Here is an 18,435-nt window from a genome sequence, read left to right on the forward strand (position 1 = left end):
ATTCATTTCAGCACTTTTCAGAATCGCAAAAATTTTCGCCAAAAATGGAAAGGGGTTAGCCTTACGTTTTTCTTCATTTTTGGAGCCAAAAATTTGTGGTCTCAGATGAGAGTTGTATGACTCTTTCCTGACCAATTGGATCCCCAGGAACTCAGAGAACGCAGCGAAAAGAGCGTGGAATCAACAGGAAAGAAGTTACGAAGGAAAAAGCATCTGCTGAAAAATGTCGAAATCACAGGGTTTCGTTTTTCGGCTGTAACTTTTGATGCGTTGATCGCAGCGTATTGGTACTGCGCCCAATCGATTTCTCTCGTAAAATTACGTCGGAATAGTGTATGAAAGATATTATTTCAGCACTTTTCAAAATCGCGAAAATTTTCGCCAAAAATACAAAGGGACTCGCCTAATTCTTATCTTCATATTCGGAGCCGACAGTTTCACGCATCGAAAAGAGCGTGGAACCAACAGCAGAAAAGTTCGAAGGGAAATCTTCTGTTTTTTGGCTGTAACTTTTTATCTGTTGATCGCAGCGCATTAAGAGTAAGCTTAAAGTGGTTTTTCCGGTAATCGACTGACTCAGGAGAGTTTCTAAGATTTGGTATATTGTTCACAAAGTGAAGTAGTCCAAGTGTCCGAAATTTAGGGGTTAGTTATCGGGCACATAACAGAAATAAATTATGTTGAAAACCGATGAGAATGAACTTTTATAAAACGGGGGTTACGGCCGATCTATCATTGTCAAAAATGCAGTTGAAGGTTTTTTTACCTTTAACGAGTTACGGCTTACACAAAAACCGATGTATACGTAGTATGAAATATCAGAATTCTATAGGTGCCAAAAAAAAACGAGGGTTCTCGGAAATTCTGAAGAAATATTTCACGATAAACCAACGAGAACGTACGCCGAACGCGTTTGCTTGTAGGCGTGCGAATATTTGGTAACGTCGCTTACTTGAGCCCGTGATCAACGACGAGCCAGATTTGAAAATCACTGTACGTACATTATCCGTTGACTGAAGAATACCTTGACTGAGGAATATAAAGACAGTTGTCCCAATGGGCTTTGGTGTGACAACCAAAAATCGTCGTGCGCCTGCGCCCCCACAGATTTTCCAAGGGTAGAGTTGAGAACTTATCGCAGAACATCAGAGAGTTACCGATTCCGACATGATGCTGGCTGCATTCGCTTTCCGAGTAACACAGTCATCGCCATGGTAAGCCCAAGCCAGTACTTGGCCCGATCTAATTAAAGTATAGGTACCCGGGAAAAGTATGTATACGTGGATGATATATAATGATAGATCAGATGTCATAACAATGCAGAGACCAAAAAGTGTATATGTATATGCGGTCCATGTACGATATTAATATATATGATCCATTTACGATTAATACGTCATGCATACTGTAAATTTGATAATTTTCCAGGAGACAAACTAAATTATCTATAACAATACGGCTATACACGTATATACTCGTCATCGATCTATAGAGACGAAAATCAACTAGCTGAATTCCACAGTCCGGAAACAACCACGCAGTAGAGCGGACGGATGAGAATCGCGCTCCGCAGATTTCGAGTACCGGGTTCTGTACCTCCTGATCCTGCGCTCCTGATGCAGCTCGACTTCCAGGACAAGCGCTTCGTAGTTTCCGTGCTCCAGCTCCGTTACCTGGTGAAACTCGACTTCGGGGACAAGATCTTCGTAGTTTCTGCGTTCTAGGTCCGTTACCTGCTGAAACTCGACTTAGGGGACAAAGCGCATCGTAGATTTGGGCTAATGTTCTTTTACACCATAATGAAATCATAAAGTTCACGTATTCTCATGAGCTAGTATTAAGGCTAACTATCGCCGGATAAAGGATTAAGGAAAAGGATTTCTTACTATCGCTTAGGTCTTTGTCGATTATTAGGCGTTTGTAGTTTTTGATAAGATCTAACTTTTTATTTCTAAGTAAAATTAGATCTAGTTTTTCCCAGATAATCAGAATTATTATTTAATGTCCAATTATACTTTCAAATTCCTTCTGGTCTTCTATTTTTGTGCTATTTGGTAACTTGTTAAATTACTACACACTGACGCACAAACACTTGTTTTAGAATTAAGGCTTATTGAATAAACATAAAAATATAAATTTACGATTTTACTTCTTAACCTGTTTGAAAACCCTGTGCAAATTTTATGTATTTTGGTCGTGAATTTTGATCCACTACTGAGAAAGTTGGCTTTGCTTCTTTTGCACTTTCTGGACCCAGAAATTTTTCCGTCTGGTATCGTTTTGTACGGCTGTTATTGGACTGGATGGGCCGTTAGCAGTACGAAGAAGACATCTAAAACAGCGTTGAACCAACAGCCGAAAGAATACTAAAAAATTTCGTTGGTTGTCCTCACCTGTTGTTCGCAGCGAACTTTTACTGCGCTCAATCGATTCATCTTGCAAAATTACGTCGACGTAGGTAGTTCATCAAAGAATGAATCCCAGAATCATCCAAAATCCTCAAAAATGTCACTGAAAATCCAAAGGGGTTAGCCTTACTTTTTTGAGCAAAAACTGTTCAGTCTTAGAATCGATTTGCTAGACCCTTTCTGGGCTACTTAAACCCTCAGAAATACGGAAAACACATTTGAATGAGCGTGGGTCTAACAGTAGAGAAATTACGAAGAAAATCTTTAGTTTTTTGTGTGTTTCACGGTTCGCTATGTTAGCTTATTGGCGTGGCTAGTCGAGCTGTGATTGATGGGAGAACGTGCTCGAAAAGAAGCTTGGTCCGAAATAATTACGTTTTCCCAATCACCGTCCAAGTTTTCATTCGTCGAAGCGAGGCTTTGCGACGAGCTTGGATATTTCACTCAATGAGCCAGTAAACACCGTCTTACCAAGTCATATCACAAATTAGTCCCTTTTTACGCAAAACGAAGTAATCCATGAAATGCAAATAAGATTACGAACACGTTTTAAAAGAATCGTATGTATGCAAATGAAAGTATGAAATATAGATGGATTCCGAATGTATGCCATCAGAATTCCATTCAAGATCCAAATAATCGATATACCTACGTGAATTTAAAAAACAAGTAAGTTTAACGCGAATTGCAAAACCAATGTAAAATAAATGTAGCACGCGTTTGCCCGATCGAGTCACAAAAATACATCTCAATATTTTGCTGTAAAAATGGCCGTTCTATTAAAAAAATTAAATAAATAACATATGACCTATAGCATTGCAAAGTGCAGTGGAAAATAATTTTTCTTAGTATAGCCAACTTTTTAACCAGGTTCTATCGATATCAGTAATATGGCCCACAAATAAATGGAATCACCTCCCAAAAGGATAGATTTCCTAATCTATGAAGATTCTGTTTGTTGGACTCATGGAGACTGCGCCATATATTCGTTCTTGATGCAAACATTTTATTTCTATTTTGCACATTTGAAATCATATTTAGTCGAACCGATGAAACAATCCGACATAACTATAATACTACGTTAATAGTTTGCCCCTCCCCTTCGATGTAGCTTAATTAACGTAATGCTTATTAAATGGCGTTCCACAATGAACAATATTACGGTGTGTGATTTCTAAAATTACGGTCTCCCAGTATATGCGATACATGGCCCATTAAAAATACTTGACAGAAGACTAACAATAAACGAAATAAAAGGAACCCGTATCTAGGTGATAAACAGTTGTGAAGAAAAACAGTTCTTCACGAGATATTTAAGAGTAAAGACGTGTTTACGAGTGTCCAAATTAAACGGCTTGGCTCGTAATTTTTCCTCTTGCCTATTTCAAATACGCCAGAAGTAATGCTGATTTCGTGATTTATGCCATAATTAAATTCTATGGTTGGTTGATCCCGAATATGAAGTGGTGATTACGAGAGGAAGGCAAGGACGGTGAGAGCCCGATGATTCAGCCAGACTCATCGACCTGATGATTGAAATGTTCCACGAGCTTCGAACACAACGCAACACCAGAGAGACGAACATTTTTCCGAGATGCGACGCTACGCAAACTGATTAACGAGGAACGAACGCGTAGGCGTTTATCTTCGATCTCCTGCAACGAAAATTTGGTTTGTGTACAAACCACGAGGTCAGTTTTTTCAATTCACATTCATTCGCTCATTCGCGTTTTATAGACAATTTGTTATTGATTTTTGATGACCGTGGGATCGTATATTTTTATTTTTATTTTTATCACATAGCTGAATTCGATTAGCGTATGATCGAGTCTTAAAAATCGGTTAAATAGTTCGGTATTAGATGAAATCACTGAGAAATCACTGATATAGTGATTTCAGTTAACATATGAAAACCCGTGTGGCGATCTCAATCCTAAAAGCAAAGTGAACTTGTTAGATTTACGATTTTCCCCAATACTATTTCATGTAGTACTTGACGTCATTGGGTCAAGTAAATTTTTTTCGGGTCAAAGTCATGAGACTGAATTGTTTTTACAACAATAACTGTTGCCTGAACAACCGTACATGAATAAACAAATGATCAATTAATTCCCTACATTTCATGGATAGCCATGTAGATTTGTTATTCGTGTGGAAAAAGGTACAATCTCGTGTAAATTTATGAGATTTTCGACTTTTCACGGATGGTTTCCCTTGGAAAAATAACGTGTTTTGCATGTGAATGTCCCGTCGGGTAAACCCATTTTGAGAATTAATGCAAGTAGGTACGGTGTGCTCTACATCACTCGTATGTAGGCCCAGATTTCCTCGTATGATACGCGTAACGTTTATGTGATTTAATTGAGCTTGTCACGATTTTATGTTACTTCATGGCGTTAAATGATTTAATGTTTTGCAAAATGCGTTGAAATACGTGTACCCCTTTCCAAATCTGGAAAGCTTGACTGTTTATTCTTACAATCATCTAGGTTGTCACAGCAACCAGTAATTTATGGATTTTATTACATGCATGTTAAAGAATAAAGGGCAATCTTGAATTGCGTCCACGAGAATAAATGTCTCACAAAAAAAGAATAATATGCGAAAAGCGGATTTATTTAGGCACGAAGTGCTCCTGTATACTTGTCCGCAGACTGACTACATTAGACAAATGATTAAACATTTGATCAATATTATATCGGCATCGGTCGTGCCAGGGTGTATAAGGGGTGTGAACACACCTTCGTTACGATATGACTCACCGCCAATAATGCAATTCTGTCAACTTTTTGTCAATAACGTTTTATGTGTGTATAATTGCTTACCCCGGCATTGCCGTGTCTCTCTTGTGCATTGAAAAGGCAATCGATAACGAGATGAAGAGACAATTTCCATCACGGATCATCTTGACTCCAATTCCTCTTTCACGCTAAAATCAACAGTTCATGAATTGTCATTTTTTCACGATATCCAAACTGCGTGAACATTTTACATTAATTTACTTTCTCCTATTCCTTTTTTAATACTCATAATTATCGGCTTGTTCCACATCCTCGTATTCCATAATGCTTAATGTTGGTCTAATCTGTCATCAGTTATTTAATAAAATTGAAGATTATTTTTTTAAAAAATTCATTTCATATTTTTCAAGTTTGATTTATTAATTATTGGGGTAAATTTGAACTACCCAATGTAACTTTCTTTGCCATGCGTTGCCGAAGTGAGATCCGTGATTGTGGGTGGCCCGTCCTAAAATAATCAGCATAAATTTTTTTATACAGTGTCTGAGCCTGAACTTTCCCTTGATCTTGGTTTCCAATTTTTTTAATTTAATTTCTCCGCAATATTACTGAAAAGTAATAATTTTTTAAACGATTTGTCAATTTTTCCTTACACTTTTCCTACATATTTATTCAAATTTTTTCACGTTATTAAGGTGAAAAAATCTCAAATCTGAGTGTATGAAATAAATGATAATAACAAGCCAAATAATACGTAAATCGAAAAATAATGAACTTCATCCAAATCCCATCATGTAACAATTCAATTTGCTTAATATTTGTCACTACAAAGTCACATAATAATTACATATTTCAGGATATTATGAATTGCAATATGATTCTTATACCACTTTTTGCTACGTGGCCAGTACATTTTACAATGGAAACCTGTGAATTTATACGATATTATCTGTATCGTAATAGAGAATTTTTCAATAAGTTAGTTGAATTAAATATCCATTTTGTTTTCCTCGGTTATTTATTATTATATTTATTAAAAAATTTTCTTAATGTCTTTTTTCTCATTATTACTCAATTTGCGGCAGGAGTCACTATACTGAAACATACTGTAACGTAAGGTTTGTTTAAAATTTCGATCGCATAAAGTATTACAACTCTCTCGGGAGTTACTAGAGAAAACACTGAGGGTCGTTGAGCGGAGGGAAGTGGTCAAACAGGCGTAGATAAATAAATAAGAAAAATGCTTTTATTGGCAATACGTGTTTACGGTTTGAAGTCTGAAACAGGACTGTGTTTACAATAATACGGTTTGATGTAGCAGCCTTATTCATTTGATGACATGTGATAGCTATTATGTGTCTTTTATATATTGTAACAACTGTTACTATTAAAGTAAAAGTGTTCTCCGATTATAAAGAGTAGTGAAAACTCGTGAGGAAATTATTTTAAAACAGTATATTCAAGAGAAATAGGTCAATTCCAATCTGTGTCTAGCACAAGACTGTTTTCACAATAATATCGGTTGACGCAGCAACCAAGTAATTCATCTTTTCGTAATATTCCCTTGTTTAATCCTACAGGGTGAAAAGGTTCCTTCGTAACACTCCCCCCCTCCCTGAAGTTGAGTCGTCCCTACTCAACAAAATTTTTTTTTTTTTAGTTTCATAATTATAAAACTGACATGAGAATAACATAACACGTTTTAATAAGTTAAATTTTTAATATTGGAGTTGGGTACTCTCTTCCCTCATCCCTCGGGGAGATTTGAGCTGTGGCTCGAAAATGATAAAATCCCCCCGATTCTGTCCGGCATTTGCCTTCCCTCTCAAGGAAAAAACCACAACAAAACCTTGAGAAGGCAGTACGAGTACCAATTTCCGTCTTCTCCTCGGGGAATGTAAAATATACTTCGCCAAAGTCAGTGACTAATCCATTGAAGAAAATTGAAAGAATGATGCCATCTGCTTCTCAGAAACAGGTTTAATTTTGGCAAATTTTGAAAGAAGATTTCCAACGGAGAAATTCCAGAAAAATGGCTCGGTAGAATGGGTATAGATGAAAAGACTAAAAGAGATCCAGACGAGGGAAACCACAGTTGGTAGAACCATGAACCAAATAATTGGGACCAAAACGAGAAGACCAAGAGATAGGGATGGTAGAATTCGAAAAAATCCATTAAGAACTGCAGACCCTGTTAAATCATTAAGAACTATTTTCATTAATCTTTCAAAAGTAGCAGGAGCATTACATAAACCAAAAGGCATAACTTTAAATTGCCAAAGTCCTCCAAGCCCAGTCACAAATGCCGTCTTTTCTCTATCCTCAGGATGCATTTGAACTTGCCAATATCCAATTCGTAAGTCAACATGTATATTTCCAACATTGATCTTATGTTCGGCCAACGAACACCGTCCCAAATCATTTTTTCCGTTAACAAATGCTTCACGAAATTCTAAGAGTAAGTCTTTCAATTGATTTTCTGAATTGAATCTGATTTTTCTGAGGATTTTTCGTAAAGGTCATTGAGTAAATCTGGAATCTCTTTTATTCCTCTTATTAAAGAAGCAGAGTCTTGATTTGATTGATTAGAATTTGCAGGTTTTACTGTTAGAAATGGAATAATTATTCCTTTAGATGTGAGAGTAAGACTGTATATTCAAGTTACAATTATGTTTTGAAAAACATCCATTCCCAAAATCCCCTCATCCTCAATATCAGCAACAAAAAATTCATGAGAAATTTGAAAATATTTCTCAATATCAATATCGCCAAAAATTTTGCCAAAGACCTTGGAAGTTTGTCCCATTGCCATGCGTAAAATTGAAGAAGACGCATTCAAAGGGACATTTCTTACTAAATCTGAACGAATAACAGATGTTTCAGCTCCAGTATCAATAATCCATCCATAATTAATTCCATTAATGGTTCCTAGCATAGAGATCAGAATTAATACCTCTACGAATAACAAATTCATCTTGAGATTTATTTTGTGAATTGGAATTTATCCAGGTTTGATTATTATTATTATCACTATTTTTCCTTTTCAATTTTTCTTGTTCTCTTTGTTTAAATGATTTATGTAATGAAAAGCAAAATTCAAAAGTATGTCCTTTCTTTTTACAGAAAAGACATTCCCTCTCAAGCTTTCTAGAATCATTATTAATATAATTCTGTGACTGAGAATTATAAGTTGAAAAAGAAACATTTCTATTCTGATATTCAATGCATTGTTCTTTTATTTCATTTATCGGTTGATGAGTTTCAATTTGTCGAATATGTTTGGAACTAAGATTCTGTTTATTTATCGCTTCTATTTCTAAATCTTTAATTATTGCTTGATGAAGTGAAGTGGGAGCAGGCAATCTTAAAATTTGTTGAAGACTTTGATCAGATAGAGCATTGATAAATCTAGCACAAGCTATTTGTTCTCGAATTTCAGTTGGACAACCCGGTAAAGAATTCGGATTAATCGTTCATGACTTCGGGTAGCAAGATCTTCGTCTCGACCCTGGCGTCTATTTTCTAATTGTGTATAATATTGTAACGTACTTTGACGTTACGGAAAATAAATATGAATCCGCGAGTTTAATTTTCAAGTCAAAAGAAAACAAGAGCGTGAATAAAATGTTGCGAAAATGCTTTAATGCAAGATATGTGTTTCTCGTTTTAAGTCTGAAACAAGACTGTTTTTACAATAATGTCGGTTGGCGCAGTAACCTTATTCTTTTGAAAGACATAAGAGGTTTATAAACGTCTTTTATCTATGATGACTACTAAATCATTAAAGAGGGGGCAAAACGGGTGATTTCACCCTTTGTAACACTACTCCCCCCCGAGGAAAAGAGTCGTCCCGACTCGGGAAAGGTAAAACAATTATAAAAGTGATCTAGCAGTCAGTGCTCAAAGGTGAGTTGGAGCTGTGGCTCTAAAAATTTAAGGACTCCCTGTTTTACTATCTGGCATTTGCCCACAGTCTCAAGGTAAACCACAGAAAACCTTGAGCAGATAGTTGAGCGTTAAATAATCTCAAAAATTTATGTGCCTTGTTTTATAAAGGTTAGTGTTATTGAGTGTTGTGTACCTTCATGAATTTGAAGACATCAAAATCATCCGGATCGTCGTCGAAAAGAAAATTCATTCCTCTTCAGGGAAAAATAGTCCGGTGAATCAAACACAGATGAGTACAACGAGGCGGGAAACCATAACTGGAAAAACTCTGGGTCCTAGGCAACGTAAAGGCTGATTCCCTCTGAGAACCGGCATAGGAAACAGGAAAAAGGAATGGATGACTGAATCCAAGGCTTCTTCAGAGACAGCACACCCTAAAGTTTGGAGGACAAATGTGAGTGGTGGTATAACGATACAAATTCACTAAGTGAATTTCGGAGAATACTTGAATAAAATAAATTAAATATGTATTCAAAAGAAAAGAAACGATCTTATCTGAATCATTTCTGCGTCCTTCTTCAAAATAAGACCACCAGTCATCTTCAGGAATCGGGGAAAGATTGGATGGGAAAAGGCTGTGTCAAGTAACCTGAAAAAGTATTCACAAAAACTGACACTTAAGGTTAATAAAATGTGAAAATCAAGCAATCACTCATCGACCTCGAAAAATAATCGTGGCTCTTTTCACATTAATAAACCAAAGCCTATCCGACACAAAACTCGATTCCGAAGAAGTTTCTAGAAAAACTTGATCGGCTGTAGCTTCTGCATTTATAACCAAAACAGGAGCCGATAAAGAAGAAAAGGTTTGATTTACTAGCCAATCCTCATGAACCTCATGAATAGTTCTGAGTAGCTCTAAAGAAATGCTCGATTCCTCCTCACGAGAACGGGAACTAACTCGAGCAAAAGAAGTTTCTGGGGAAACTCGCAAATAAACAATTAAATCTACTCTGAGCTCAGACGAGCGAATGAGAAGATCGAAAATTTTCATCAATAAATGAGATTCGAAGTCACGAAAATTACCTAACCTTCGACGAGCTTCATTTCCCTGACAGGCAATAAAATAGGTTGGGAATGCCTGTCACGCATAACCAAAATAATTCAAAGAAAGAGGTTAACTCCAATGATAATTTTATATAAAAACGTCTGAAACTAGTTCCTCAAACCAGCCTTAGAAGAAGAGCTAGTTTTAGGATTGAGGATTTTCTTCCCCAACCTCTTTATCTCTTCTTCGCCAATTATAGGAATCTGAATGCGAGTTTTGTATCATTTCTCTACTACTCTTTTTAAGTAAAAAGCAATGATTGGCATCATGTCCTATTTTATGACAAAATAAACAAGTTACTACATTTTGATCGGTCGTAACTGCGCCTCTAATTTCGTGTTTGTTACTCTGATTTTGAAGAGAACTACGATTTTCACGATTATAATACTTGTTATTATTTTTATTTCTGTAGTTTTGAGGCTTTGACTCTTCCGAGTGTTCAAAACTTCGTCTTTCTGAGGTGCTTTTGGACACCTCAATCCTACGAAACCGGTTCAACCAAAAATATTGTTTTCTCATTGCCTCCACCTCGAGGGCTTTGGCCGTTGCCTCCCGCAGAGAAGTGAGACCCGATGTCCCAACGGCCATTTTAATTTCTGGATCATTGATCGCGTTTAAGAAAGCTTGTGTCGCTAATAAATTACGAGACGGCTCGTGATCTGGCAAAGCTACACGAGAAATCCGTTCAATATCTTGACTAAGAGACGCGAGGTCTTCGTCTCGTCCTTGTCTTCTCGTCTGTAATTGAGCTGTGTACAGTTTTGTCAAGTGGTCATTTCCGTATCTTAATTTAAGCGCAGAGCTAAGTTTTTCATAGTCGGAAATTTCTTCCTCAGACAATGCCGTTAAAACATTCAAAACCGGCGTTCGAAGACAAGAGGCAAGGCTGTGGGCCCTCATGGCGGAGTCCCACTGATTATGTTTAACAATCGTATTAAACTGACGTTCATAATCTGCCCATGGAATCTTTCCGTCAAAAATTGGCGGTTTTAAAGGATAAAAAAGTTTCTCGTTAATTTGAGAAGTAACCCCAGGAAATCTTGTATTATTTAATTGACTTAAATGGGAATAACGAGGTTGAACCTGAGGTAGAGGCTCGGCAAAGCCAACCTCATTATTAACTGTTACTCTACCAATTGGGGATTCATCTACTCCCCTAATAAAAGGCACAGACCTTGAGTCTCGTACATCCTGGAACCGTCCTGGATGATGGACCTGCCGAACAGCGGGAACGGGAACAGAAGAGGGAACAGGAGAGGGAACAGGAGAGGGAAGCGGAGTAACGACTCTGGAACCTCGTGGGGTGACGGCCGGTTCTCCTGAGCCGTTCACCTGATGAACAGCCTGAAGAGCTGCCACAGTTGTCCGGAACAGTTCATGCAGACTGGTCTCGGATCGTTCTTGAGCTTCTCTATCAAGCCTCCACTGCTCCAACTGAGAGGCAATTTCCCTTTCTCGTTGTTCTTGTTCTCTTTTTCGCTGTTCTTGTTGAATGACGATTTTTTGCTTTCGCTGCTCTTGTTGATCAAGAAGCAGCTGAAGAAGTTGCTGTTGTTGAGCAGCAGTTTCTTGTTGTTGTGTCAAGATCTTCAGTAGATCAAGTTGAGAGACCGTCGAAGGAGTTAAAAGAGGGTCCACTGAAGGTGATGAGATTATCTCAGGAACCCGCGGATTTTCCGTAATGGAAGGTTCTTCTCCGCCACTTTCCCTTCGACGTGAGCGCGTCATACGACTATTGCTCATAGTTAAAGTTCGCGCACTGAATTGACTCGATTAAAAAGAAACTCAAGATCCCGCTTCTGACACCAATGTAACGTTCTTTGACGTTACGGAAATAAAATATGGATTCGCGAGTTTAATTATCAAGTCAAAATCAAAAGCGTGAATAAAATGTTGTGAAAAAGCTTTAATTGCGTAATATGTGTTTCTCGTTTAAAGTCTGAAACAAGACTGTTTTTACAATAATGTTGGTTCACGCAGCAACCTTATTCTTTTGAAAGACATAAGAGGTTTATAAACGTCTTTTATCTATGATGACTACTAGAGGGGACAAAACGGGTGATTTCACCCTTTGTAACAATACAATTTAGATAAATTTTCATCTCCGAATCTAAGTCTATCGGAATTCGATAGAGAAGACAAAATAGTCAAAGCTAGACATCTTAGAGAATTGATTAAATTAGCAGCTTTAATGGCAGGCTCCTAATTATTTATTCGAGCAATGATTTGGAACAGACGTTCATAATCCGTCCAGGAAGTCGAACCGTCAAAAGTTACAGGTTTAAGTTTGTTATTAGAGACAGAATGAAAAATGCTGTCTCTATGAACGTTATCTACCAAATTTTGGCATGATCTAGCGTTCATCTGATGATGATAATTTAGAGCGTGTGAGGATTCTGGGAGTTCAAATCTCTGCAGATTTCTGTTCTTACACACTCTATTTTCTACTGAAGCTCTATTAAAAGAGGGGCAAAATGACACTGACCTGGGGGTAATACCTGTTACCTGATCCTGATTTATTGGAAAATCTCTCAAAACAACAGGGGAAGGAGATCTATTCCTGCGAGAACAATTTTCCTGGATCTGATTCTTCAAATTATTAATTTGTACCATCATTACCTCTCGTTCAAGACGTTCCTCATGCTGAGTTTGAAGAATTTCTTGAATTAAACTCAAAACCTGAGTTGATTGATCCTGTGTTTGTTGAGGTTGAATTTCAACCGAAGTAGTAGGAATGACTTCACAGGAGCCGTTTCCGCCAGTCGGTAAGAAGATCTTGTACAAGGCATCTTCGAATCGATATCTCTCCTTGAAATGAAAATTCCCAAAATATCCTTAAATTCTCACTAACACTGACTCGAATCGGAATAATTCTGACACCAATGTAACAACTGTTACTATTAAAGTTAAAGGGTTCTCCGATTATAAAAAGTAATGAAAACTCGTGAGGAAATTATGTTGTTCAAGAGAAATAGGTCAATCCCAATCTGTGTCTAGCACAAGACTGTTTTCACAATAATATCGGTTGACACAGCAACCAAGTAAGTCATCTTTTTGTGATATCCTTGTTTAATCCTACAGGGTGAAAAGGTTCCTTCGTAACAATATGGTGACCACTAGATCAGAACAAGAGGGGTATAACGGGTGATTTCACCTTTCATAACAAGAACTTAACGGGTTTAAAGGCACGGCAAAGTAAAGTTATGAAAAAGTCTTTTATTTATCGGCAAGTATTTTTCTTGGTGAAAGTCAGAAACAAGACTGTTTTTTTTAGTTGACGCAGCAGCCTTATTCATTTCAAGCAGAAGAACTCTCAAGCTTCTTTTATCTATGCCGACTATTAGATCTTAAGAAAAGGGAGTAGAATGGGTGATTTCACCTTTTGTAACATAATTAAACCGTCCCTATCGATCTGGGTAGCGGCTCGTAAAATAATAAACGTGTCGAATGGAATGTCAGTTACTCGGTTAAATAAAGAACGTGTCTATAACACTAATTATGCTTTCATTCACCCTGGCATGTCCCGTCAATTCATGTAGACGTGTTCCCCGTTACAAGATTTTTGGGCTGGAGACGGTCCATTAGTTTAACGGTCATTTTTAAAACAGAAAACGTGTGGTCAGTATCAAAGTCCCGAATAGATTGTTATTCACAATGACCATAATTCAGAATAAAGTGGTTTGAGATTTAAATACGTCGCGTTATGTTCCTCAACGCGCTATCTAGGTGAATCCTGAGCAATCTTCGAAAGTGAAGTTACTAACTTGCAGCTATTTAGAGTCACCTTATCAGTCGTTTCTTGCGGAACATAAGTGAATCTTGTCTCTGGAGATTCAAAATGTCTTTGAAGAATTTGCAATAAATATAAACGATATTTTTGTTCGCTTGACTTGTCCTGCCATTAGATAGATAAGGTAATGAGGTATCCCAAAATCGTATTTTTGTTAGAATAGTATCTGGGTCTGGTAATTTCGCCATGAAAATGAGTTCCCCACAAGTCCTGATAATCGTCATGGTGGTGACAACGACTAGTAGTTTCAATCCGGTAACGCACAATTGAGGCAACAGCTAAGTTATGTAATTGTTCCTGTGATTCTGTTATATACTAAAAGTATTGTTAGAAATATGTTGTTTCAGAAAAAGTGTTGTTGATATTCTTCTTCCAAATCGCAAAACTAGGATTTGAATTAACCGGTTCAGTGGTCAAGACATTCAAGACAGGATACTTGTCATATCCTAAAAATTTTGTTGAATGTTGTAAGAGTCTTCGAAAATTGATTTGTGTTCAAAATTAGACCAGGAAATCTTCAGGCTGTGTCAATACGGAAGAAACATTATTTTGAACTTGGTAAATTAGACTCAAACTTGGCAGGGGAGACCGGGGCATTCGGGATAAGGTAGAACAGGATAAAAATTTGCCCCTTTGCCTTGGTCTCCCTTATATTCTACTTTAAGAATAAGGGCCAAATGTATCCTCTAAAGAAATACTCTAAAAAATACAAACTAATATAATGAATACTAATTGTAAGTTTAAGAATACACCATAAACTCGTTATAAAAAGCACAATATCTACAGGTAATAGATCCGACACCGTGCGACGCAAAAATAAATGCTGTTTGTTCGGGTTAGGTTAAGGAAAGAGGTTATATATATAACAAGGAAGGTTCGTCTCTAAATTCGTTTACTGTCACGATATATTTATTACCGAAGTTCTCTATAGACAGACAGTTCTCGCTCCAGCGCGATCGTTTATACGGTCAGAAAATCCCCCCTTTCATCGCCAAGCACGGAGCGGGGAGGGTTGCGCACGCAACTGATAATGCTCGACATCCCGAGAATCTCGATTTCAGTATAAATTAAATCTGTACTTATTTATTTGTTATTTATTACTTATATATCATTTAGCGCTACGGTAAATAACCCACAATGTGGTATTTTTCGATCAAGGTTCCGCAGCATCGAATATATATCTCCATTTCATGCGTCATCACGAATCCGAATTTTACTTCGAATCTCAGAGAGAATGTTGTTAACATTTGTGTACTAAGTATTTTAGAACCTTAGACTAAAACATATTTAACGTTTGAAGGAGGTAATTAGCAGGTAATATTAGTGTGAAACCATACTGAAAATAAGAATAGCCGTTTTTCGGAGAAATCTGGGTATTTTCTTTTTAATGTATTTCTTTGTATTATATACAAGGACTTTTCTACTACTGTAAAATTAGCAGTTTTAACGGTCAGGAAAAAATCATCATCGTATGCCAGAGATTTGCAAAAAAAAAAGTTTCAACATTGACACTTCCCTAAAAAAGAAAGAACTAAAATGCTAAAGAAATAATAAATCGACGGGAAGAGACATCCAACAGACTCGACAAACAAAGATATAAACGTTATGGAGAAAAACTAAAACTTCCTAACTAACAAGCACAAAAATAAATTAAATCGCTATTTTCATTGAGAATAGGAAAATTCAGCAGTACCAGAAGACGTGGCAGATAGATACTTCGAACTGGAAGTAGAAGCGAAAACGACGATTGAGAGTTTGAAAAAAACCTAAAGGTAATGGAAAATTATGAAAAATCATCAAATTAAAAGCATTGCCTCACATGCTGCCAACCTGGACCGTTGATTAAAATCAAAAAGATGAATTCAGCAATCCGGGTGTACTAACGCTACCTTTGTAAGATTACTTCCTTATTTGTGAAAATGCAAGCTTCTCGGAAAATGGCGTTGAATGATTCGATCGCACTCAGCAACAGCACCAAACTACAACATTATATGGAAATTGGTAGATTGCTACGAAAATTAACTACGAAGATACAATGAGCCTAACAAAAATAAGATCCTGATAGTTTCTACTCATAATGGAGCACAATTATACCATGATGCATCACTTTGTAAAGCACATTAAAACGACTCTTAGCGAATTAGAATCATTCGCAGACGCTTTCTCGATTCGCTTGACAACTGAAGTGCTGGATCTTCATACTCATCACGAGCATAAAGTAGAACAAGCCCAGTGAAGATATCTTGCCGAAAATAGAAGAGCTACTCAAATTGATCAACAAACAAAGTGGCACGCCAGAGGTCATGAGTATACGCCAGCTACGAACATGTCGTAGCATCAACTTTGAACCCGAAAGAAAAGCCAGTCGTTCTGATGACAGTCAGTGGGCCTGCAGGTTTGGCCCAGGTCAATTCCTTGCATTGCTGTCAAGAATTTTTTGAAACTGCTTGTACGTCACAAAATGAAGGAAGCTAAAAAATAAACCTTTGCCTTAATTTCCTAGGTACTGGAAATTATACGAAGGTCTCCAAACAACTCCAATTTCCGTTACATCTCGGCCAAGAGGATTTTGTAGGTACAGGCCGTATCCAGAGGTAATAGTCGATATTCCGAATCTGAAAACGAAGAAGTCTGTCATTTAGCATTCAAGTGAAACCCAACGGAGCAAAGTTCCAATACTCGAGTTAGGTGCATATGGAAGCTTTTAAGTGATGCAGCGCTGTTAGATTCACGATTAGGTCAACAGGCAAACCTGGCGACTAAAGAATCCAAAGCGAACGTACCAATTAGTGGAATCAATTGAACATGAACCAATGTTTATCATTTGATGTCAAAAATAATGAAGCCAACATTTACAACCTATGATACTCCATTGAAATCCTTGAAATTACCGTAAATTGGAGAAATGCCGTAGACTCGAGAGAATCGAAACAGAATAAACAATCCCACTGATATATGCTTGAGCTGATCCAACCTGCTGTGTTTCTGGCAAAATTGATTTGGAGATTAAGCAAGATAAGAGTCACCGACGTTACAGTAAACCCTGCTAGGATAGCTAATCGAGGAAGAGGTAGTTAATATGCAAGCTTATTTATCTCTTGCAGTATTTAACCAAGTGAAAACTTCGGTTTACGCGAACAGCTGATGGAAAAATTTTGGAAACAAGAAGCAATAGAACAAGTCACACCAAGGATGAAGCAGCGTACGAAGAGTAATTCTCAAATATTCAGATTATTGAAACTTTTTTGAAGTCATCGAAGGGATCTCACAATAAGAAGATATTGTATTCTATGCCTGTAAACTGCGCTGGACTTTCGTTGACTGCACGCTTTAATGTGGATGGAAGAAAATATCGACATATTAATCATGGCTCCTACTTTACATGCTGCACAACTCGGTGGTACAGGATATAAGGATTATCGCGGGGTGGAGGGTAAAAAGCCCGCAACGTAAAGGGGGGGGGGGGAGCTCTGAGCGTAAATCTTCGTATGGGGAAAATAATGAGCTGAAAGCGTGCAAGTTACCTGGAGTCCAGAGTATGTTCGTTAATTTTAGATTAAGTCTTTGGTCCTAAAGTTTATTATTACCAATATCTTTACTTTGCTCAATAATATGTACTTTCCTACATATGGCAGGGTGCTGAAAAAAAAGAATTTTGATATTTAAATACAATACTATGTTTAGTAAATAAGAAAAGTGAATTTATAGTCACTTTCATCTATCAACGGGTGCCAGTCGCAAAAAATGAATTCATGAATGAAAAAGAAAAAAGTCGAAAAAAAATAGAACAAAAAATAAAAAAAAGAATGAAAGACGAAAGAAACAAAAAAAAAAAAATCGAGTCTAATGTGTAAAAAAAAAAATACGCTAAGGGTATAGTTATGATGTAATATGCATATTATAATGTGTGGTAATGCATCAGTTAAGTAGAGGGAAAGACACTCTTCCATTCGGTTGAAGTCCATGCCTCAGAATAGCTGTAGGTCAAAGAATTAGGAAGTTGTAAAGTTCCAAGATTTTCCTAGATGTGGCTAAGAGAGCGAATACGTAATCATACGATGGGTAAAGTTGACACGTCCAGAATGCAATCATTAACCTACAATGAAGTGATATTACTTAAGGTTTAATTAATAATAATATATGTAAATCATAAGTAGCTGTGACGACGCTCTATCTCCTTCTTGTTTGAAAGCTTCTCTTATAATGGTGTTTTTCCATGAGGGAAATGGGCAAGATGGTTAACGGCCGTGCCTGTCGCCGGACGCAGGACTATTGGGTGAGTTCCGAAATCAGTGGCCAGCGCTAAAAACTGCCTAGGACAGAACCAGAGCTAGTTTTGAAATTGAAAGATTAAAACAAGTATATACAAGATTTCCGATAGAACTGGTAGCTGATTCCGAAATGCACCTGTCGCAATTGAAAAGAAAAAGAAAGTAAACAATTAAGATTGAATACCTAAGTCAATATTCGAATAGATGATTAATTATTCTAAAAATAGAG

The 18,435-nt window shown here is 37.1% G+C and overlaps 1 protein-coding gene across 1 annotated transcript in view; it reads right to left on the minus strand.

Annotated features, from left to right (window-relative positions):
* Positions 1–1,760: 1,760 nt before the first annotated feature.
* Positions 1,761–18,435, minus strand: part of LOC124181471 (heparan-sulfate 6-O-sulfotransferase 1) — a 520,983-nt gene continuing 504,308 nt past the window's right edge. Inside the window, exons 8-10 of the transcript XR_006870474.1 lie at positions 5,234–5,337; positions 2,394–2,511; positions 1,761–2,332 (exon numbers count right to left, since the gene is read on the minus strand). The gene's annotated coding sequence lies outside the window, so the exon portion shown is untranslated. The remainder of the gene's footprint in view (positions 2,333–2,393; positions 2,512–5,233; positions 5,338–18,435) is intronic.

Source organism: Neodiprion fabricii, chromosome 4 (genome assembly GCF_021155785.1).
Source record: "Neodiprion fabricii isolate iyNeoFabr1 chromosome 4, iyNeoFabr1.1, whole genome shotgun sequence".
NCBI classification, from domain to species: Eukaryota; Metazoa; Arthropoda; class Insecta; order Hymenoptera; family Diprionidae; genus Neodiprion; species Neodiprion fabricii.